Below are 24,350 nucleotides of genomic sequence, written 5' to 3'. Positions count from 1 at the left end.
TCATGGGACAAGAGACCTTTCAGCTGGAGAAGCCAGCCTCAAGCTTGGCCCAGATTCTTAGGTAAGGGGTAAATGTGCTGTTGTTTCTCAAGCACAGCAGCAGGGGCAGGGTCATGGGTGGCAGCACAGCCACGTAGTGCAGAGCTGCTGGGGGGAACGTGTGCTCACCCCTGCCCACATATGTCTCCCCTTGGGGAAGGGTTACAAAACTTTCTCTGCAACTTTGGTGGCACTTACTGTCTTTTATTGGACTGCCTTCAATTCATAACTTTGGTTGGTGATGGCAGTAATTCAACAGCAATGCTAAAAGTAGTCAACTGCTGCCAGCCTTGCTGAGTGGCTGCTTCAGGCCACCCTTCCAGAAAGCTCCATAAACAGGGTGCTGGGGGGATGTTGCTTATCCTGAGAGGAGGTCTTATAGCTCTAAGCAAGCCTTAATTACAAAGCAGATGTTGCTTTTAGACTTGATTGTCTGAATTCAGTGGCACCCTTACACATGCAGCAGGATGCAGGATACTTTCCTTCCTGGCCAAAACTGTTGAGTGTCATTTGCTGTGTCAGCCTAAAAGGCAGGGGTGAATTTCACTGGGAAAAGTGATGCCTGTGTGTGGATGAAAAACAGATGAAAGCACAATGTGAGCCAGCAGCTAGAAATTAAAGTTAGATAAATGTAAGCTAGAAAAATAAGGTACATGGTTTTAACAGTGACTGATCAGCAACAGTTGAATAACTTGTGGCACCAGTTACCAAGGGATGCAGTTGTGGTTCTATCACTTGAAGCCTCTGAAGAAACTATGTCTTGCTATCTCAGCCAGAAGAAATCTGGGACATCAGATGAAATCCAAGAACATTTTTATGCAGGGGACCAATATGAATATTCCTACTGCCTTCTTAAAATCTAGAAATATAAAAATAGTAATTTTAAAAGCCCTCAGTGTTGTAATCTAATATCAAAGCATCACAGCACTATGGATGTGTTGATCCTCTGGGCAGCCAGTGAATTCCTCCAGGCTGACTAGGGGGTGATAAAATGCATCTCAACGTGCAGCTATGTAGTGCTGCTTCTACGTGCTGTTGAGTTGACCAAATGGTATTTGAGAAGTGCTGTGGGTCTCCAAGATCAATCCAACAGATTGTGAGATCAGGTTGACCTATGACACCCTCAGAGAAATGGAGAAATGTTGGAAGTCAAAGGTTTGGATAATAGGATGAGGAATTTAAAGCCCCGTGTCTGAGTCATAACTTTTTGTTTGGCCCTTCTGAGAAGGGGACCTTGTGGTTTTAGAAGAGCAGTAGTTTTGCTTTCGAAGTGTTCCCTTGGATTTCAAATGAAGGAAAAGTGATTGTAAAAGAGGAATGTTTGTGTGTGTTTTCTTTCCTTTTGTAAAAGCCTTGTGAAAGTTCAAGTCAAATTCCCTTCTGAAGAACAGAGCCCAGTCAGAGGGGTGGATTACAATGTCTTCCCACCCCAAAAGTGGGAAAGCACCAAACCCCATCCCATTCTGCTGTGTATGACCTTCTGAGTTCAGATGTGGAAGCTCCCACAAAAGAAGCAATGGAGCAGTCTGGGACACTTCAGCCTGGAAAATAAATTATTTGGGGGAGAATGTGACAGAAACCTACAAAATCTGGAGCTGCATGAAGTGAATGGATAGGGACTGGCTGTTACCACCTTTTCCCATGCAGGGACTGGAGGCCAGCAAATGTGGACAGTGGGGTCAGATGTCAAATAATGAAGGGAGCTTGTTCTGGATGTACCAGGTTTTAGACCTGGAGAATTTCTCATCAGAGGGTGTTGTGGGTGCAAGGTGTATTCTTGTGTTCAAAGGAAGATAGTGGTATTTGAAAGCAAAATTTATTAGGGACCACCAAATAGACAAACCCTCTAAGGCCAGAAAAGGTCTTGTCAGCTGAAAATGGTTGAAGGCTAAGTAAATAACTTGGCTTTGGGAAAGGAAGTACCACATGTTTTTGTGCTGTTCTTCCTCTTTCCTAGATGTCAACTCATAGTTTATGTTGGAGACAAGGTGGGCTAGGTGGATCCTTGGTGTGGACTCATATGGTTGATGCAGCCTTTCTGAGATACTTAAGCCTGGAGCAAACATTGTTAATTTTTTTAGTCCCACAAAAGATGCATCAGCAAAAACAGAGCTTTCTAGAACATCCCAAGGATGACTGATCTCCTGATAAACCCTAAATTGTTTGCAGTCTCAGATTATTTCCTTAGTGCCCTCACTGACCATATAAGCAGTAAATGGGGAGGTCTCATCTTGCTCAGGGAAGTATCCTCTAAGAAATGAGGACTTCTGGGGAGGAGTGAGGATGCCATGCACAAGAGGGGCTGTAAGACAAAGGGAAAGGCACTACAGTGGGAATTTGGAAGCGTAATGTTTGACAAGTTGTATTTTCTTGAGAAGTTTCAGCTGCCTACAAACTGAAGGTAGATGGAGAGAGCTGGCCAAGAGCTGGACTGGGCTGAGGTGGGAACTGGTGATGAAAAAGAAGCTCTCTGCTGGAAGGTGTGGGCATGTTTCATTGCCCTATTTCCTCTTGAGCACAACCAACCCAGAGGAGAGATGCTGACTGTTGGTTTTCTCAGAATGGGAAGCCAGACTCTCTACTTTCCTCATATTGGTGTCAGCAGGTCTTACAACTCCTCGGAGGGGTTTTTGAGCACTGCTTAATGTCATCTCTAAATGGAACTTGTGTCAGGGAAATGCGTATTCCCAGAACTGTTTTTCTGAATGTAAAACTGCAGGAGTTTTTCCTTTATTTTTCACTTCAAAAAGACTAACTTCATAAATCCTGTACCTGGCAGAACCTGCCCCTCCCTTTGCGATGGCTCGAGTGTGCTTTCGCTGCCGGATCTGCGTACACAGGGGATCAGAGAGCAGGTGACTTCAACTTAACCTTCCCTCTGAGCTTGAAGAACAGGCCAAGGCAATACAAAAGGGACCTTCCAAGAGACTTGTGCAGCTGCACAGCCCTTATACTGGCCCCATGATCTGTTTATCTTTTGCCTTCAAGGAAGAGAGTTAGGGGAAGCTCCCCCAAGTGGGATGGCTTAAAAGACTGTATCCTCTGCTGGGAAGTGCACGTGCTTTTTTCTTTATAAGCCATTAGATATATTTTTCCTCTCTCTCTCTCTCTTCCCCTGCTTCCCTGGCAGCAGGATCTCTGGCTGTTGCATGCTTTTCATTAAATCTTTCTGATTGTGAGCTTGTATGTTCTGACCCAGGGTCAGAGAGTACTGTGGCAGGGATACAGCTCAGCAACAGAATGGAAAGCTTTCACTGGTTTTGATTATTGGACATCACCAGTTACTGCAGAGTGCATTCTTGTCTGGGATCTGAAGGCTGAGTTAAATGTCACCCAGAAAGGAGCATTCCATGATGCTCCTGAAACACTGTACAACTCCTGAGTTATGAGAGAGCCTCTCTATATGCACAAGTTGTCTTGGCCAATTTCCAGCCTCTCTAATGCTACTGTCTCTCTTATCCCACATGTTCTGCTTTGGCAGTATCCACTGGAGGAGGTTATTTAACTTCCCTTGCTGATAGGAACAACTGCCACCAGTTGTATTGTTGGGTTTAGGTTGTTTGTATCCAATGAAATCCCCACACTTATCGACAAACTCAAATAACCAAGTGCTTACTCAGCTCTGCAGCTCTGTTGTGAGAAGGTATAATCACTTCCTGCATCTTTGTTTGTCTTTGCCTCTGTGCTGCTGTGCTGATGCTCTGGGAGGTGCCCTGCTGCTCCTGCAGCTGCTTTTCCCTGCCCTGAGGCACATCAGCATGTGGGGAGGAAAAGCAGTTCCTGGTTATTGCTTCACCTTCTTTGGATGCCTAAAACACAGGCTGCTCTGTAATATAAGATATCATCCCTCTTATTTCCTAGGGAGGGGACAAGGTTCCTTTATGCCTATTGTGAAGACTAAAAGGAACAGTGGCAAAATCCATCTGTAATCTCTGGGCTCCCAGGTATGAACATTAGTACTTAGATGGCATGGGATCTGTGGGCATCTCCTTTGCTGGCTGGCCATGACTCTGGTCTGGGCTGCAGAGATGAAGTGTCAGGGCCCTGAGTGTAATTACCCTGATGAGCCTGTCATGGGGCCTCCACTCACTCTCCTGTCCAGGGGCTCAGGGGCTCCATTTAAACTCAGTCCATGACTTTCCATTGCTCCCTGAGCTGTGGTGTAGGTGTACCTGTCTCCCACTCCGTACATCCATGCCCGTGCCTGGCTGTGGACCTCAGACTGGGACCCTGATCTGTGGACTGACTTCCCAGTTTGATGTCTGACCTGCCTAGTGACCACCAGACTGTGCCTGACCGTGGTTACTGTCACTGGAGCTGACTGACCTGCACTTTGAGTTCCTGCCTTGACCTACCCTGTCACCACAAATGGTCTTGAACTCTGGGTCAGCCCTGACTGCCATCCCCTGACTTGGCTGCTGGTCTCACTTATGTCCTGTGGGATGGGGCCCTGGCTGGCCAGTCCTGCCTTGCTGAATTATCCTCCTTGACTCCTCATCCTGTAGGGAACTGCCAGCCCTTCCTGATCCCTGAACCCTGAGAGGTCTCTGTGGAGAGGTGATTCTTTGGAAAGACTCATCTTGGTGTGAAACACTTCCTCAACTAGCAGCCCAGCAAAACAAGAGCATGTGGCCTTGGGGATATCCTGTCTGCCCACTGGGGAAGGTGTCACTGTGCATCAAAGCTGTGCCTTCCTTCAAATCTCCAGTGTGGGAAAGGAGTTATCACCAGCTCATTAGTTGCAAAATTAATTAGCATTTCAGCAATGGGATGTGGTGTATTTCTTAACTCAGCAGGCTGGCCAGGCAGGAGCTTCTCTCCAACCTCAGAAGAGGATATATGGGGATGTGGGTTTGTTTCTTGTTTGTTTTTTAAGCTGCAAATAGTTTTAGTGTTTTCTGCTGTAATTAGTAATCTGCCCTGTACTGTGGGGCCTGCAACCTTCCAGGACAAAAAGAGAAACCATTCTTTTGCAGAATTCTTGCTAAACATATTCCCTGAAAAATATGAGGAACTTGTGATTGCTCACTTCTTAGAAGCAAAAATCATGATAGATGCATTTACAGAGCAGAAATAATAACAATCAACAATAGACAGGGGGAAATGGCTCCTCTGAGAATAGGAGCCAGACTAAGGGAAGAAAAATGCTCAGTTTAGATAAGTAAGTTTTATGAGAAGGGGGAGGAGAAAATGCCATGAAAGCAAGGGTGGTAAAGGAGGTGGAATGATCAAGGGGTGGGGAGCAGCTGCTGTGTCAAGAGCCCACCTGTGAAAGTGAAACCTCCTCTCTGGTAAGGCTGCAAACCTCGTGTATAAACTGAATTGTTGCAGCATCATCCCATGGGAGGCCAGGCCCAGCTAAGCAAAGCCCTGTGTCCTGCCCTGGGGCAGCTGCCTCAAGGGAGGGAGCAGAGGTTTCCTTGGAGAGGCACTGCCACATCAGTCCACTCACTTGGTGTTCCTGCTTGTTTCCTCCCAAAGGGCTGGTAAATGCGCAGGGACATTTAGCTGAGTGTGGCAGCTGCTGACAGCTGTTGCTGTCTCATGGGGGTGGGACAGAGCTGTACAGAGGGGACTGGCCCTCCTAGAAAGGTCTGCACGGGGCTTGCAGTGCAAGAAACCTCCTCTCACCTGTGATGTGTTTGTGATTCAGCACTGGTTTGTATTAATCCTTCCTGCTCCCCTCTCTTCCCTTGCTGAGCTTGTCTCAAGCTGATGGCAAATAAAACATAGCTTTCCTCTTTCTTGAAAGACTCCTAAATTCACATATGATTGCAGACAATGGAAGTTGAAAGCTCTTGCCAACCTTCAGAGATTTACAGCAAAATCCTCCCCCATGTGCTCTGTGCCTCAGAGGGTGGAGTATAAGGGGCGTTCTGGGGATGGCTGGGAGATGTGTCCCTGACTTTTTGGAGATCCCCCTTTGTCACTGAAGGGTAAAGTGGGACAACTGTTGTTTCTGAGAGTTTCTGCTCTCTTGTTTCTTCCCAAATGAAGGGGTTTGGGTGACCCCAGCAGCCCCTGTTGTGTTTGTGTGCTGTAGTCCCAGAGGAGCTTTATTGGGTATACTAGACACAGCTCACAGGGCACAGGTCCTTGTCAAAGTAATGATTCACACCATGTTCCTTTGAAGCTTTTCTGACTGTCGTGGAGACAAATCAAAGCTGAAGAATCTAATTGTTACAGAAATAAAAATTGTTTTTCCCACAGAGTCACAGAAGAGTGCTGTTGTGTTGCTTGAGATTCCGGACTGGATTAAACTGGACTGCTGAAACTGGGGAGATGTGAACAATTTGAATCAAAGCTGAAGAAAATGTTCCTGTGCTCCCTTGTGAAACATAATTCACTTATCCAGATAATGGGTGTTGTGACTTAATTATTGTAAAACCAGAATATGTTCTGCTCCTAAACTTAGTTTCCTTTTTTTTTTTTGCATTTTGTCAGGGAGTTTCTTCCTTTGGAGATCTTCAATGTTGTCTATATTATTACTGTCACTATTCCATGTAAGGAGAATATAAAGAAACCCATCTGTGTCCTGATTATAAATAAGATCCTAAAATTATCCCTAGCTTAGAAGTTGGGGCTTCTAATGTAGAGAATGTGTTGGAGCTGACCTGGTGTTGGGAAAGTAATTCCAGCTCTTCAGGCACTGCAGAACGCCTCTGTCAAGGCTTGTTCCTACAACCTGGACTGTCCACAGTGTCCTCACAGGGGAAAACAGAGGTTCTTAACATGTGTTTATTAACTTGTATGTGCCCTGCCAGGTCAAGGGGGACCCTCAGTTTCCTGTCACCTCTAAACTGATGTGCTAACAGCAGAGCTCTTGCATTATGAGATGTCACCTCTCACCTGCTGACTGAAACCAAGAAAATGCCATTTCTTTTCCAACAGTTAAGAACTACTTAGATGTGATGTTCTGCTTTACTAGACCGTCCTGAGCCAGCATAGCAGGTGTTGGCCTTTGCAGGAAACTCTGCTCTGAGTTGGATGCTGCTCTAGGTGAACCCATTTCCCCTTGCTTCTCTTAACCAGATGGGTGGGGATGTGGTTCCCTCTGAGAACTCTGAATCAGATAAAGATACACAACACTTCTTCAGGGAGAGCTGGCTGTAGTAATGATCTCTTGCTTCCAATTGCATTTTGAATTTGATTTTGAGGCAAGTCTAGATTACCACCCAGGAGTTGTATATATTATCATGACTCAAAAATGTCTTTAGGGAACATTTTGTTCTGTAATGCTGATTTGCCAAACTTATCTGCACACCAGTTCACAGAACTTTCCATCCAAAACTGAGATGATTTGCTTTCAGATTGACCAAAGAGAGTATCAGCTGCAGAATTCTTCTGTGCTGGGGTCTCAAAATGAGATGCTGCTGCTACTTCCAAAGATCTACATTTTACATGTGTTGATCCAGAGTAATGGTAACCTTAACCTGCCCATCACCTGCAACACTTGGGAGGGATTCCCACATAATCTTACCTCCCACATCACTGGAAGATCTGTGGGATAAGAATGCTTTCCCTCAGACACAGATTCTGACTTGTGCAAGAGGCAGGATTTGGATATGAAAAGCTTTTATGGCAAATCTTATATTCCCAGTTGGTCTGGTGTTGAAAGACTGCTACTCTTACATTAGATATCCCTTGACCTGCTGTGTTTTCCCTTCAATATATCCACCCATTTCATAAATTAAAAGTAGATACATGGTCAACTAATTGTTTCTTCAATATACTTCTTATGGTGGATGCTTCCTTCCACGCATCATGGATGCATGATAATAACACATTCATTAGGAGGGGAGCTGTGAATTAAGAGCTTTGTGGTGGCCACAAGCAGTTATTTTCTGCCTTATTTTATTCTGCATGATGCCATTAGCCTGATGCCTGTTATCTTCCTGGGATAAACTATAATCAGAAGATGGGGAGTAGGAATCCTCTCTTCTGATTTTATGTGAGCCTCAGCAAACTCTTCTGTCTCCTTTCTTGTAGTTGTGAAATAGGCAATTAGTAGAAACAACTTGCTTCTTGAGTCAGTGCACATGGCTTGACCTGGAGACTTGTGTGTCCTGAACTTCAGACAGCAATCCTTAGCTACAAGCCTGGATCTGTTATGGAAAACATTCACAGGTACCAATCCTCCAAAATGAGCTGCAGACACTTATGTCACTATGCTTTACAGCTCTTCCTTTTTGAAAGAAGTTGTCATCACTGATTAAAGATGTCTCTGAATTGAGGGATTTGTTTTAATATGGGAACCACATTTCCAAACAATAAGGAAAAGCAATTTTACACCTCTAGGAAGCTTGGCACAAAAAGTATAGCAGATGTTGCAAGATACTGTAGCTGGGAAGTGACAGACTTTTCCACAGTGTGCTCCAGGTAAGTTATCTGGAAGGTGTGACTGGAGGAATGATTAGCTGAGTGAAGACAGTCTTCCTTCCAACATTGCCGACACTGGTGCTTTGTTGCTCCCTTTTGTCTTTTTAGTACTAGAGGAAAGATGGGGCCAATGCTCTTTGCTGTCTGGTAGAAGGTGAATTCTGCTAGTGCTGCAGAAATGTAGAAGTTAGGTCAGGGTGCTTTCCAGGGTTCTTGTGTTGCAAAGGAGTGGTCAGCACTCATGTGAGGTGGTGGCTCCCTCAGAACACGAGCAGGAACAGTCTGTGAGGCAAATACCTTGAAGTATGGAAAAAAGCCCCACATGAATAATGTTAAGATAGATAATGGGATTGAAAATTTAGTCTTCATCACAACGAGATATGAACTCTGGGTTGAAAATCTGCTGCTCCACAGACACAGAATGGCTGGTTGATCTCTATTCTTATCTATTAGATACGCTGTCAGCTTTTCCACTGACCTTCTCATGGCTTCTTCAGACAGCTGGATCAGCTTCTCTTCTGCTGGAGTGACCTATTATTTATCAGCTCATTATCAAAGGATTTACTAAAAGCTTACTCTAGAGGCCAAGAGGTCAGCTGGTCTTGGTCAAAGAACATCTGCACTTCATCCATTATCCCTAAGAGGTGAATTGGTGGTGGCATTTGGCCCTTGAAGTAACCTGAACATGTGAGAGGCAAGCTCGTCTCACCTGTGGGCTCGAGACACAAGTGAAGTGTGTAAATGGCTGTCTACCATCATTTGGTTGATCCCAAGTAGGAAGTTAAGTGTTTGCTTGCTCATGGCTCCCATATCTTTGGCTACCCGACCCCTCTAGTGAACATAAATCTTGGTTCTGAGGTGGGACAGCAGGTCCCACTGGCCCAGCTGAGAGGCAGTGAAAAGAACCTCCTTGCTCTGGTCTGTAGACTCAGTTTTCTTACCTCATCACCAAGAAATACTTGAGAAAAAGCTCAATAGCTCAGCCTTTCAAGCTGATTTCTGAAGCTTATGCTTAGTTGGACAGAAAGACTCGTGAGGTGAACACATTCAGAAGCAGTCCTGACAAAATGGAAGGCTGAAGTCTGTCAACTGCGCAGCAAATTCAACAACTAAACAGCCCAGGTGATTGCTGGAGAGAAGGAGCTGTGACTTGTTATCTAAAAGAAGGCAAATATTGGCTAAGGGCTGCTGCTATGAGACATTCATCTTCAACCAGACACGTGATCAGAAAATTATGTTTGTTTCTGTCTTCCTCATCAGACATTTAATGAAAAATAATTACAATAGATTGATCCTCTTGAATGTTCTGAACTTATTATCCCAAACCTAAAACCCTTCAGGCACACTGCTACTGCTTTTCTCTTGTAAACAGGTCACATCTGAGCAGACTGAGCAGACACTCCTTTGGAGCTGAGTTTTGGCAGAAATAGTCATTCACATCCCAAACAGGGTGTCCTCCTGTGTGGGACAATCTCATTAATGTTAAGAAACTTCTGTAGTTTTGGACACTTGAAAGCTGAGCAAAATCTTCAGTTGATAGCTCCTGATAAACTTGAGGTTGGTAAGAGGTTGTGAAAAAAGGGATTACATATTATGAATTTGACAATCCTGTAAAAAATTGCAATTTTTGAGAATTTTGCAGAGTAGAACTTGAATCTACAGTTTATTTTTTTTTCCCTGAAAAAGCTGATCTTTTATAAAAGACAAACACTTTCACAGTAATTGATTTCTCTGGTCCCTCCTGGATGGGAAGGAACTACAGTATCCTGTGATGCTGAACAACATGTGCTAATGGAGCTTTTAATCCTTTATTTCCCTCTGTCCCACCAGAAATTTTTACCTGTTGAAGGGCTGAGTAGAGGACTGAAATGTTCCCTTTTGACATTGGGTAAGTCCACTGTAGCTATTGAAATGGAAATGAGATTCCCAAACCATCACCCACAGGAGGAAGAGAGGGAGCTTGATTGATTGTTTTTCGTTAAACAAGAAGAGAGAAATGGGCTGAAGTTCTGGTGCAGAGGAAAATGGGCAAAATGTCTTAAGGATTATGCTTGGTGCCTTGGCCATGGAGAGACACTGTTCTTTGGCAGCTGTCGGGTATTTTCCCAATGAAACACCATTGTGGGGGCATGGAAAAAAGGGTAAAAAAAGCACAAATAGGGATGAGACTTATAATTGGCAAGAAACCATGTTTCTGAGGACTTACTGCAAAAGACTGTCATCTGGTTATTGTGAAAGACTGAAGTGGTCTTATCTGTGCACCGGCCTTTAAAAACAATGATGCCGTGTCAAAATTCCCCCTGCATTTTTTTTTCAGTGCAATTGTTTTCTTTTCATCAAGAGTTTTGGGAAGTAAGATGTTGTGGTTTTCATCTCTTAAAGCTGTACTGTTTGGAATGCAAATTGCTCAGGTCAGGGTTTTTTCCCTGCAGCTTTTGTCAGAATGGCATTGCTCCTGTATATCACTTTTTATCTCTATTTTTCCCCCTGTTCTGAGATGCTCCCTTGCCATCAGTGCCCTCAGAAGCACCTGAGGGCCCTGTTTCTCTGCCCAGTCCCGAGATAAACCAGCCTGGGATTATGTGTCCAGTGAAATGGTCAGCCCTTGATCCTGGCCTCAGCGTAATGTCTTTGCCAAAGAGTTCCTTGTCTGAGAACTAAACACGTTTTCGCCTTTTAAGCCCAAGCACCTCTGTCAGAATTAATTAGAAACACAAAGGTGTCCATGTTCTGGAGTGGGTTTTTTGCTGTTTCTTACTCAATGAATGTGCTAGGAAGTAGTTTTTATTGTAATGCTGACTGTTCAAATTGAAAATTACACTTGCATTTTTGCAAATAACCAGAAAGCATCGCTGAGGGCATCACTGGTGGTAACACACTCAGAGATAATTGTACTGTTGAATTATGTTAACAGAGTTTCAGGGAAAACTTAGATTAAACTACAACTCCCATGAGTTTGGGACAGGCAGTGCCCCTGGAAAACATCCACCGTGTGAAACCTGCACGTTTCCAGAGTTGCTTTTCTGTCCCTGGGTTGCCAGTATGTGAATGATTTTTTTTTTTCTTCCTCTGATTCAAGTGGAGAAAACCATCAGAACTTGTAAATTTTTGTTTCTAAAATGTGTTTTACCAACTCTGAGCAGGGGATTGCAGCCTAATGTCACTTTGACAGACTTGTGCCCTTAGTGAAACTGGTGGAAATGTGAGTGTGGAACGGGGAAAAAATGCTTCATTTTGAGCTGCCCCTTCCACAGGGCACTTCAGTTACCTCAAAACCCTGAGATCAAACGGTCTGAAAGAGCAATCTGCAAGACAAAACAGAGCGGGAGAAATGCAGAGCACTAATGGCTGGGAGTGCTGGAGGGAAAATCCATCCCACTGCCCTGGGAAGCCCAGCACTTGCACCCTGCAGAGGAAAGGGTAAAATGCAGCTCTCCTGGACAATGTCTTCTAGGGAAAATTCCTTCTCGGCCGAAAGGTTGGCACCAGGAGACAGGTGAGACATTCCTCAATCAGCCTTTGAGGAGGAAATTGAAAGCAGAGATAGGAACAAACTGTGGGCAACTTGAATTGCTTTCATTATTCAATTAACTTTGCATCAGTGTGGGTGATGAAAGGACGGAGAGTTCTGATAATGGAGGGGACTATTACTTGGGAATCCTCTGGACTTCCAGGACTTTTTGATGACTTGCCTGATAAGAAGATTGTACTCAAATGAAGACCAGAATCATTGTAGGAGCCCTTCAAGTAAGTGCTGGATTCAAGGAAAATGGCAACTAATGTTTGGAAAACAAGTTTCCCTAAGTTCCTAGGCTAACCTCACCTGGATTTCTCTGCTTGCCAACTACTGTTACTCTTAAAAATTTTACCCCTCAATTGAGTGGGGTCAGCCTGGGGTTCCTTACAGGCTGGACCCACACTCTAGTTTTAAAAACCACTGCACAGAATGTTGCCTGCCTTTCAGAGCAGTGACTAGGGAGAAGCAGTGACAGCAGATGGCTTAGGGGATGTGAGCCCAAGCAATGACCGTGCCTGGCTTTGCCAGGGAGAAGGGGACAAACCATGAGTGGGTGAGCTGAGCTGAGCTGCTCTGCAAAATCTGGGGCAGACACCTTCACATCTTTCCTTGCCAGGGATTGCCTACCAGCACCGAGCTTTTGGCTGTAGATACCAGGAGAAAGAAGGATGCCGTGCATGCTTTCAGTAATGGTAGGGAGGGTCAGGCTTCCCCTGCTCTCCTGTGTGGCGACCCTAGACCCAGGTACATCTAAATAGGGTTGTCTGCAATGCATATGAATAGGGTACTTGGAGCCCTTAGCTTTGTAAATAAGCACTGCTTTTGAAATGCAGGGATTCTCTCAGCACTGCTGTTATTCAGATTTTCCACCCTCCTCTTTGTTTCTTGTGTTGCTCTGTTGCAGAACGACATAGAATTAGTGATAAAGCTGCGCTTGAAATAAAGCCTGGCATACAAACAGATGATTTTGTGGCCTCAGTCACCTGGTGTAAGGAGGGGTCGCTGTGGGTTGACTGGTCAGTCCCAGCGAGGGGATGCACTAATTGCTGTGGCAGGTGGTAACTGTTACCTCTGATTTGGATGCCTTAGGGAGCAGGGGAAGAACTTGGATCTGAGTCAGTCTGGGGAAGAAAGGCTCTCTGAAATTAAGATAGAGATGTGCTGGTTAAACAGCTTTAGAGTTTCTTTGTTTGGGAAGCTCTGTCACTTTGCAAGCATGAGAAGGAGAGAGGAGGGAACACACACCTGACTTCTCATACATGCGGTAGGTCTCTACTATTTTTATTTTTCTGCTGTCTCAAACTGATAGACCCTAAACAGTTTGGAGCTGTGGGCCTACGTGTGTCTTTAGAGGCTGTGGCCAAGCTGTGAAGGCATCTCTCAAGAGTATTTTTACTGAGAACTTGATAAGTAATGAGTTGAGACCTGCCTCGGGGCATGTGATGTTGTGCTGGGTGCTGTTTGGAAGCAGCATCACCCTGAGATCTCCTGAGTTAAAGGTGATTATGAATGAACAAGTGATCTGTTTTTTATTGACTTATTTTTTGATCTGTATCTGGGGAAACAGCTCTACCTTCCCCTCCAGTTCTCAGCTCTTCCTTGAGTGTAATTCCATCTCTTTGGTGCTTGCCTTGGGACTTCTTGCCCTAGTTGTTCAAGTAATGGGTCTGTTGTTCCCGGCTTTCTGTTCCTGAGTGCCCGCCCAGGTTAATGGGAGATTAAAGCTTCTCTGACCATGCTTTTGTTTGAAGTGCTTCGGGAAACTACAATTTCGGCTCATGTACTTAGACTTGAAGACAGCGGTGTTGTATGTTGCTGGTGGAGAGGCAGCGAATGCTCCTGCCCAAACACATCACTAGTGGCTGGATCACAACCTGTGAATTATTTGGGTACTTGTTTGCTCACGGGTCTGTAGGATTGTGAAAATCTGTTGGATAAGCTGTAAGGGAGTTGGAGTTTTCAAAATGTGAGAACTGAGAGCTGAAAAAGCTGTTGCCCTGTGGGGAAGTTTTGGGAAAGGGAAATGAGCTATTTCTCCAGGTGACTTTCAGTCCTCTCCCTTTGTAAAGTGCTGGTACAAAGAAACTTGTAGAGGATAATAAGAGGGGCTGCCCAGTCAGCGGGGGAATTGCAGACTGAGGAGTCCCACTCTCATGGTACAAAAGTCCAGGAGCACTGGAGCAGGGCCAAGTAGGAGAGAAGCACAGTCTGTCAGTGGGGTCTGCTCATAGCTCTGAGGTCTGTTAAACCTGTGTCAAAACCCTGCAGCCAAAGGCGTTGACCAGGAAGCTCAGCAGCATGAGAGGAGTTTGTCGATGCCAAACAAGCAAATAAGGGGACTATCTCCAACACAAATTGATTGAGCTGACAGATGATGACTCTCTGTGCCCATGGACAGGAGGTGGGATGAGACTGATTTTAATTGAAGTTCCTGGGACTGTTTGCTCAGCTGCCTTGTTTCAATGATAAATTACAGGATATTCTGAGAATATTGTATAGGCTTGAGTGTTGGTGGGTCAGTTGCAACAAAATGTAACCAAAGTACTGGTGAGATGATGATTAAGCTTGTAATAAGCTAAGATGCCATGTGCTGTAGGTAGTGATCAACAACAAAAAGAAGCAGCAGGAGAAGAACGAGACAGGAAGAGCAATGCTTCTGGTGAAGAATATAAAATGGTATTTTGTGTTTTTGCAGAGCATGTGGAGCACGTGGGTGGTTTGACTGGAACATATTTAGAGTTCTGTCCCTGTCATGGCTGAGGGAGTGAGCGATGGGTGTTCCAGGGAGCTTGTTCCTCACAGGCATCTCTGCGTAACAGATACGTGTATGAGCCACCCTCGGTGTGTCCACTGCTCCTAAAATGGGAACTCTTGTGCACTGCACGAGGTTCCAGGGCTTCATCAACACAAGCAGGAGAGAGAAAGAGGATGCAGAACAGGGCTACAGTGCCCCAGGGAGACACAAGGTCTCCCTGCTTCTCAGTCACTGGTGCAAGGACCACTCTCCTTGGCCCAACCCACCCCTTGGGGTTTATTGGTGTTTTAGGAGTTCCTTGAGTAGCCCTGAGCTGTTTTCATCCTCCCCTGCCATGTCGCAGATACCTCTGGCATGACTCTGAGTCAAACTGTGTCAGTCAGCTGGCTCAGGAGCACATGCAAAGCTCATTTAGGCTTTTACTGAAAAGATGCACAATTCCCTCAGCGCTTCTATAGATTTTCCACAGTGTGGTATTTGGCTGCTTAGTCACAGAGTTATCTTTATGTTTTAAGAATAGATTTGACTAGGATCTCCTTGGCTGTACTGCAAAAGAAAGACTTTATTTGTCTTAGCACAAACACCTTGGTATAAATATCAGATGTGCCAGCAAGTATGTGTTTAATTAAACAGGCTCCTTAATAGGTTTTGTTATCATTTTAGTGCTTTGCACTTCAACCATGTCTCTTACAGGACTGTTTAATGAATTTCTGAGGCTATCTGACAAGTAATGTTCTTTGCTTGCTTGTTATGTAAAATTCATTAATGTTTCCCTTTGCATAGGGTTTATTGAATCACAAATATTATGACTTAATTACCTTATTGCAATTTACCGGTTGGTGGATGCAGGTTTTTTATTTACTGATCTTATGCAGAACTAACCTGTTTAAAATAAGCAAACAAATAGAAACTCAAGTTGTTTTGGTGTCCCTGCTGAGAAATGAAATACCTCCCTTTGACCCTTACCACCTGGGGACTCTTCCATAGCTTGCTAACCTTTATTTTTTTTCCATAAAAAGGGAGAAAACCTGCTAGCAGTAAACAAAGCTTTAGTTTTAGGGGATTGGCAGGTCTCAATCAACCTCATAGCTTTGAGCACAGAACTTTCAATATATATTATCTTCTTACAAGCAGGTCCCTCTAGTATGTATTTCCTTTGAGTCTAACAAATATTCTGGTGATAATTCCCTACCTGGTGTACTTGGCAGTACTTCCCTCACTAACTCTCAGAAAGGGACAAAAAAGTACCCCAGTTGTTTTTCCTGTGCTTACAGAGGCAAAAGTAAGGGTAGTAACTTGCCCAGGGCATGGAAGAAATCTGTGGCAGAGAAACAGGACTTTGCCAGAGATCTTAATGGCAGAACCATCCTTTTTTCCATCTTTATTGATTTTCGGATTACATCGTGCTCCCTTTCTGGGCTTTACCCTCATTATAACTTGAGTAAAGTTGAGCTGTTTCAGCGGTCTCTCTTTCCTTCCAGTCTCCTTCTCTTCCTACAGCTGCCTCGTTTACTCCTTGTTCTTATTTCCTGCTATGCAGTGCACTGAACTCCTTTGGAACTTAGTTGCTGCTGGTGAAGGCTGGACCTGTTTGGAGATTGTAGCCACAAAAGCCAGACTTTCCAGTGTAATCACGCCATTAAAGCCCCTGAGGGAATTTTTAAAGCTGGCTTTATCTGACTTGCAGAGAGAAGTGCAGGGAGAGGCTGTTGCACCATTGTTCCTCCTGCTGATGACACAGGCTGGAATTGCTTCTCCTTGAACAGCTGCCTGTGTTGGGGTAAAGCTCGACTTTGTCATGTCCTAATCCCTTAGTCAAGACCACAGTGACCACACGAAGTTAGAGCAGCCCCGAGGCTGCTCCCTTGTTCTAACACGTGCCACCAGCAAATTGCTCAAAGAGATTAAATCTTTGACTGGACTGACCCAGCGTCTCAGCTTCAACCCAAAATGTAATCACTTGGCCTGGGAGCAGCCCAGTTGGATTTGGACTTAAGCAACATGAGCAACTACTTAGAAAATTCATAGCCTTATTTCCTTACTTTGATACCCTTTATCCTTTCTTCTGTCATTTCATGTTCCAGCACGACTGTACATTTTGCTGGAAATAGTCAGTCTCTCTGGGAGTTACAAATGTTCATGTGGTCTTATCTTCATTTTTGGATTAGAGGCATGGATTTTAAGTGAAGAGGAAGTTTTCTCATGCTGTAAGATTTTTCAAGATTTTCTTTTTCAGGATTTCCCTCTCAAACTGGAATGAGTTTTATTGTAGTTTTGTAGTTTCCTGGTAATTCAAAAACAAATCCCAACTGGTTGGCAGCAACAGAAAAGGCACATAAGGTATCCAAACTTTCTGAAACAAGAACAGTTCTGGCCTGTTTCAAGATGCTTCCCCCTCTCAAAATGTTAAACTGGGAGATTGCTGAAACTGCTCTGTTCCCATAGCTGGATTAGACCTCAGTGAATCAGAAATATGAGAAACCTTCTTGGGGAATTCCTGACAGGCTGTACCCTGGCATCACTTGCTGACTAAGCTGGGAGCTTCCTCAAACGCTATCACTGCGTAGGACAACAGGTCAAAGCCTTGGTGCTGTAATCCTGGAAGCCCAGCTGTGGCTCACGACTTTGAGGATGGGAAAAGCCCTGTCCCTTTGTAAGTTCCTTTTATCCTCCAAATTCCCCAGAATGTGAAGGGGCTCAACCCTCCAATCCTCGAGGGATGTTCCTGCCCAAGGAGAGGTGATCCGAGAATGGTGCAGGGAGAGCTCAGGGCAGCAGTGGTAAAACAGAAGGAAAAGTGTGAGATGCCCTGGTGCATCTGTGTCCAGCCTGCCCAGCTGCTGCCTTGTGTTGCTGACAGCTCATAATAGTGTTCCAGTACTCATGTTGGTGGTGGATCTGGGATGAGAGCACCACTGAGCCCTAGATTGCTGCTCTTCCAGGAATGTCGATGGATGCTGGGCTGCCTGAGAGTCTGGGGCACCAGGCAGGAGTTTGGGAGCCAAAACATGCACCTACAGCCTTCCAGACACTGAAGATCATCTTGGCTGTAGGGTACAGACTGGCCATGAAGCTGCAGAGAGGACAGATGGAAAACCTTTCCTAGAAAAGACTGTGGGGTTTGTGTTGCTCAGGAGCTCACCAAAAGTCATTGGAATAAACCAGAGAGCAGCATTCATCCCGGGAGGCATTAGACACTGGGAGAGAGATATACTTTTGGGCTTTTAATTTAATTTGTCTCATGTGACACGTCTGCCTTTTCTCTATTTAGAGTTATCTTGTCCTCTTTGTACCTTTTTAGTGCTCTAATAAAACCCAGCCGTGGGGCCAGAAGCCTTCGACTTCTGGCTTGGCTGCCTCCAAGACCAGATATGGCAATTCCACCTCCCAGTCTGATTCAACCCAGTCCCAAATAGCTTTTAACTGATGAAGAAACAGAGACAAAAGACTTGTCAAAGTTGCTCTGCTTGAGAGGAGCAGAGCTGGACAAGCACTTTGGTCATCAGGGTTCCAACTCCCTGCTCAGCAGGCGGGTTTGCTGCCTGCAGTGCTCAATAACATATGTTAGTGTAGAGTCTGTTCTGCACATATTGATTTTGAGCAGTACTTTTTCTTCCAGGAAATCTGTGTTTGGCTTTATAACTTCCTGGGAATAGTTTGTACATTGGAAAACCTCCTTCTGCCATATGGGAAGGAGCATTCTCTCTCATACTCTTTAAAATACATGCAAAAATTTTTTTATTAAATGAACTTCTAATAACTACAAAGTTTGGATTTTTCAGGGACTTTGATGCAGTAGGTGTGAAATTTGTGACATGGACTCTGACATGTACCTGGTGAAGGAGCAGAGCCTGGTCTGTCCCTGTGATTTGGCACCAGAGCTGCTGGTGCAGCAGTGGCACAGGCTGATGTATTAAACCAACCAGCAGGCACTACTTTTCAGTAGATGGCTCAGGTCATTTTCCCATGTCCAGAGGCTGCAGCTGCCCTGTGCCATAGCCTTCATCCTTTCACTTCTTCCTGGTTTCCAAGGCCAGTCGTGCTTGGTTGAGCAATTCCCAAGAAGGGAATGGCCCAGATGATGAGTCTGTTGTTAACGTTCATCTTATCAGCTCCCAGTTGCCTTCCACCCACAGCTGACTTTGCCCTGTGACTCTGATTTCTGGGTGTCTTTTTAGTGCAGCAAGCTAAATTCATCTGTGTGGAACAAGGATTGGAGGAGAAGCAAGACTTCAGCAGAAATCACTTTTTTTTCAGCTTCCCAGCAGTAACACCTTCTTGAATGGAGGCTCTTACCTCCTCAGCAAACAGTTTACACTGGCATACCTTGATGTTTGCAAAGAATGAGACTTGACAGAGGTCCTAAGGGTAAAGCAGGCTTGAGTAAAATGCTGTCAGTGTCACAAAATCCCTGCCCTTCTGAGGCTCTGTTGTTTTTACAAAACTGTTTGGATGTTGGTTGTGCAGTATTCTGATGTTCCTTCTGTTTATGAGAGTCAAAGCAAAGCAGTTAAATAACATTTTGAATCTCAAAACTGGAAATGTTACTTTTTCTGCAGGAGGCTTCAGGTGTAAACTTGCAAAAATTTGGAAACGTAGCTTGGTCATCCTTCATATTAGAAAAATTTAGGTTTTTTTGTCTAAATCCAACCTGCAGTTTAGATTTAGGGCATTGTTCTGTGCTGCTTAAAAACTTATATTGTTAGAAGCATTCAAGAAACTGAAACTAAGACTACAGATAAATGTTTGCCACATGTTTTTAGTTGAAAAATGTTTAAGTGGTTCTCACTTCAGTGGAAAACCCACAAAGCTGTTTGATAGTTTCTACTGTATATCTATTAGAGGAAAGCCTTGATTCTTTCCCCCTTGACTGCTCTGGAGCTTTGTGAGGACTCAGATGAGAACATGAACAATATTATTTCTGCAGGGAGTATGTGAGAAGAAAAAAAACCCAGTCTCTGAAGTCGGATTATGGATCAATGCCCCTTTTGGGCCCTTGCACATTTTGGACCCAGATTTGAGAGTTGAGTCTCTCTGAGGAGGATCTGGAAACTTGAAAAAGCCCTAGAAAGGGTTTTGAAGTCATAGAAGAATTGTGGTTTTCTTACAATGGCATAATCCACCCATCCCCTACCAGATGCAGCAGTTGTTTGCTCAGTAACATGAGCCACCCACCTGAAGCACGGAGTGGTGACAATACAACCTGTGCACTCAGCTCTGCACCTGCTTTTTGGGGGGATTGAGTGGCTTATTTGGGCTTTTGTTGAAGGCAAGAGAAGTGACCTCAGTGCTGTCCACATTCTCCAGCTCCCATCTGCTGCCCTGGCTCCCGTCACCCGGGGTTCCTGCAGTGCTGGCTTCTGTCATCTTTCCAGGTTGAAAGAAAACCATGTCTGCTTGATTGGCTCCCCCTCAGAGCTGAGGCCACCGTGGTGGTGCTGTAAGGGAGGGCTCTGTGCCATGGCCCTTTTCAGCTCGCTGGCTGGCGTGCTGTGAGGAGCCCAGTGTTTTGTTTGTGAGAGAAATCCCTCTGGCATTCTGTGTTAGAGCTGGATTTCCTGGAAACAGGTCCTTGATGAAAACCTTCCTTGAACAACAGTTTTCCCACCTACAGGCAGTGGTGACTGGCACAGTCCAAAAGCTGTCAACAGCCATGTCTTTTGTAGATACCTGGCAGGGAGCATCCAGACCTGGAGAACAAGCCTTAACTCGATGCTGCTTTAACTGGGGACAATGCTGTGGGTCTGTGTATGAAAGAACAGGTGATGACCCAGCAAGTTCCCAGTCCTGCTCATTTTTAGTAGCTTCTCAGGGCTCTGTTTATGAGAGTATTTTTGGAAGAAGCTTGTGTTATAGAATGACAGGTGTAGAGAGCTGAATTTGCAGACCCAGATCCTCACAGTCTCTAGGAGCAGAGAGTTCAGTTTCTGTGGAAATATGGAGGTGCTCCTTCAGTGCTGCTCTCATTTTCACAATGGGTAGGGTTGGGGAGAGACAGGGAATGTAGAGAAGATAATATGGCATTTTTGCCTTTTGTTTTTAACAGTCCTGTATAATTTTGGGGAAGTCTGTGGCTCTTGTTTGGTGATATTCCCGCTTTCCATGCCAGCCAGCACTGGCAGTGCAGGTGTATGTCTGCATTCCTATTGACTCAGCTCCCTGTAAGTTCCTGGTGAAGACTTCAGTCTCTCCTCCTCTAATTGATGTGGTTTGCTCTGCTTTGATGGAGACTGTTTATGGACTAGACTGTGACTTTGGTCCCATCATGTTACTCATGTCTACACAGATGGGCACAGACAAACCTGAGCTTGTCTGCCTATGCAAAGATGAAGTTGAATATGAGCCAAACACCTCTTAGCATGGAGTCAGAGCAGAAGCAACTGCGTGCCAGGCTTGTAGAGCTCTGCTTACAACCCATGGAAGTACCTTCTGTAGCTGCAAAGATAGTTGCATCCCCATTGCACATCACAGTTTGCTCCTGGGAGACCCTTGCTGCGAAGCTTCCCTGTTTTACAGTCATTTTTTCATTAAATCCTGCCTAAGAGTAAGCAAGTGTCTGGGATTTGCAGGTTTCTGGGCTCATGGCATGCTCAGGGGCAGCAGGAACAGGTGCCACATGATCTCTGCTCCTCAGGATAGCTGTTGGGGCTCAGGTGCCAAATGAGCACACTCTCTTGGAGCACAGTAAAATGTGGCATCTCCAGGGGGATAACCTTTGGTAGGTGAGAAGGAGACAACCTTTGGGCTTAAGGTCTACCAAAGAAAGCAGAAAAGCCAGCTGTTGTTTTAGATCAGGGTGGTTATTCCAAACAGGTAATTCTGCACAGGGTTTATTAGTGCATTCATCCCCTTGAGCCAAGTGGGGGTAGGTTGGGATCCTAGCTTAAGGAAAACACTCTTTATACTGTAGTAACAGAGCTAAGGAGAGACTTCTCCTTACCCCTCTGCCTGGTAACTGGGTTTTGGGTGATGAAACACAGATCCAAAATGCACAAATAAAGCATTGAGGTAGGAGATATGCAACAAATCCTGTCCAAGTGAATATCTGGGCCTGATGTCTGACTTTGATTGACTTGATCTGAGCTGGGGCCTGGGTGACTTACCAGGGACTGACAGTACAGCATGGGCTGCCTGCTGAAGGGACAAAAGGGAAGGACCAGCCCCTTAGTCTGGCAAGGAGATCCCCTGGGAAACATTGTACCTCAGAAAATGCCAATTGTCTGAGGCAGAACGATTTCATGGGAAAATGTTGGTTTTGATGAATTTCAGTTGCTGAAAAATATTGGACAAAAATGTTTTGAAAACTGTTTGACCTTTTCTAAATGGCAAAGTTTCAATGTTTTTAGGTCCAAATGCTGCTTCATTTTGATAGCTAGCATTAATTGAAGGTTAAAAAAAATGTTGGAACTGAAATGAAATTCCTGAAAATGAATCGAAACAAAATGTTCTCTTCCTCTTTTCCTCCCCCAGTGTTCTTATTTCTGGAGAAATTGTGAGATTTTTTTGCCTTTTTAGTTTCTCTGAACTGGGATATTTAAAACCTCACAAATTGTTGTGGGAGGGCATCCCATCCGGCTCGCCATCCACCTTCTCCAGTGTAGTTGTTAGTGTTAAAGTGGTTTTGTTTTATTTTGTGCTGGAGCTACAAGCATTTTTCAGACATTCCAAAGGGAGTGTTTCCAGCTTTGCAAAGGGACTGGGGTGCAGCCTGTCCCTGCAACTCTCCTCTGCCCAGCACTGTCTTTTGGCTTCCTGGCAAGTCTTGCATCTCCCTATCCGAAAGAAAAGAGTGTGAGCAGTGTGCTGTGATTTGTGCTGTGGCTAAGTGACAAACACACTGTGTTTATTAAACTAATACTCTGGGAAAGCATGAAATGATCACTTTAAACACACCAGGGCTAAAAGCAGCCAGGAGCCAGGGCTCATGTCAGAACATACAGAATACGAGGTAAATAGGACTGTGCAGCAGGGGATGCTTTAAAAGCCTCACCAGGCAAATGCTGCTCACAGGTCCAGAGCTACAGGCAGCAATAATGTCATCTGGCTAAAGTGGCTTGAGCAAAAGCCTGTGCATATATGACATTTGCACTTATCAGACATCTTACAGACAAGGGAAGGAACTGGGGTGGAGAGAGCAGCAGGGCCTGAAGCTGCGAGTTTCATCCCCTCTAGCTCTGCTTTGGAGTAAAAGTGCACCTTTCCACCTCCTTTTCTAAATGGAAAGGATTAATATAAGATCTGTCATGTGGGGTGTGACAGGAAGAAGATGTGAAGAGCTTTCATTGCTCCTCTTTTAGTTTTGCTGTCTCTGCCTTGTCCATCAGCTGGTGAGTCACTTTGCTGTAGGTGAGTGGTGATTTCTGACTTCCATGTGTTGCTGAACTGACTCCTCGACTGGGGTGCATTTTTTCTCCTTTTGAAGTGGTCTGACAGTTTTATTGCACTTCTTGGTGTCTCCACAGTTGGAACAAAAGTTTGCTCTTCAACCATCTTCATATATCATGTAGGTGCCAGTTTGGATTTTGGACTTGCACAAAGGTCGTAGAGTTCAGTTTTGCCTTCTAGAGATATTCTTGATATGAAAAAGTAATAGTGCCTCCCCTCTTGGTCCATTTAAGTTTGCAGAAAGACTCTCATATCAGTAGGTGCAGTGGCTTTATAAGTTTTGAAGTCATAATCTCCAGGGAAATTGCTTCAAAGTAACATGTAGTAATGGTAAAATGATGTCCTTGATACCAAGAGTGCTTCTAAAATCTCTCCAAGAAGGCAGCATGGGTAAGATCCAGTCTGCAAGCAGTCTGGGGACTGATGTGTGGTGGGGTGTAATGTTCCTATAAATAGCAAATACTGATTTCAGGTTGCTGGCAGTATTGGTTTTATTTTGGTCATTGCTCTATTTCTGAAATGTGGAGCAGTTTGAAAATCCCTGTCAAGCTGATTTGCCCAAAAAGGGCTCCTGTAAGATAGCCAGTAATTGGACCTGCATCCTTTCCCTATTCTCTAACAGCAAAGCCCTTTCTTCTTTGTTTCCCTGTTGGTGTTGGCAGAAATACCAAATAGGAAGAGGTTGCAATGTAAGCAAACAATTTTTAGCAGAATATTTAGAAACAAAGCAGTGGCAAACAACAACAAAAAACCCCCATAGGTGAATCTGAAGGATTTGAGACATTTTTCCTCGCTCAGACGGAGGCAATCATGCTGGAAGGATGAGTGCATACAAATAAAGAGGACCTCACGTGGAAAAATCAAAATACATCATTTCTAGGAGAGATGAAGAGATGAATTCTCTCTATTATGTGTACAATTATGTGCAATAATTCTGAAGTCACTTTCTTTTAATTCACCTAATGCTTCTGACAGATTGTTCTGGTAAACTGCTCTGGTTGAAATACTTCTTGCATCTTAATGTTTCTCTCAGAACCAGGTCTGCTCTCGAAAATGCACCTTGCAGGTATTTTTATTTTGGGTACCGATGTAACTTGTGCCTTGGCAGCCATTCACTTTGTTTGAATACACTTCTGGCTGAACATCTGCTCCTGTGAGCAGAATACAGGCAATGCTGTATTTCACTGGTGTAGCTTTTGTGCTCCAAAACCACCTTGAGCTGAGAGGGTGAAACTGTCTTCTTCTGTGCAGTTCCTTTGATGAATGGGGTGTAAA

General features: G+C 44.6%; 1 long non-coding RNA gene across 1 annotated transcript in view; it reads left to right on the top strand.

Moving 5' to 3' along the window:
* The window catches only part of LOC108499781, a 227,722-nt gene continuing 203,372 nt past the window's right edge, over window positions 1-24,350 (top strand). Inside the window, exon 1 of the long non-coding RNA XR_001875652.1 lies at window positions 1-61. This is a non-coding gene — a long non-coding RNA (uncharacterized LOC108499781). The remainder of the gene's footprint in view (window positions 62-24,350) is intronic.

Source organism: Lepidothrix coronata, unplaced genomic scaffold, assembly GCF_001604755.1.
Source record: "Lepidothrix coronata isolate B3197 unplaced genomic scaffold, Lepidothrix_coronata-1.0 Scaffold78, whole genome shotgun sequence".
In the NCBI taxonomy this organism is placed as follows: Eukaryota; Metazoa; Chordata; class Aves; order Passeriformes; family Pipridae; genus Lepidothrix; species Lepidothrix coronata.
Note: the sequence above shows the minus strand (reverse complement) of the source record. Positions and strands in the feature narration are given on the sequence as shown.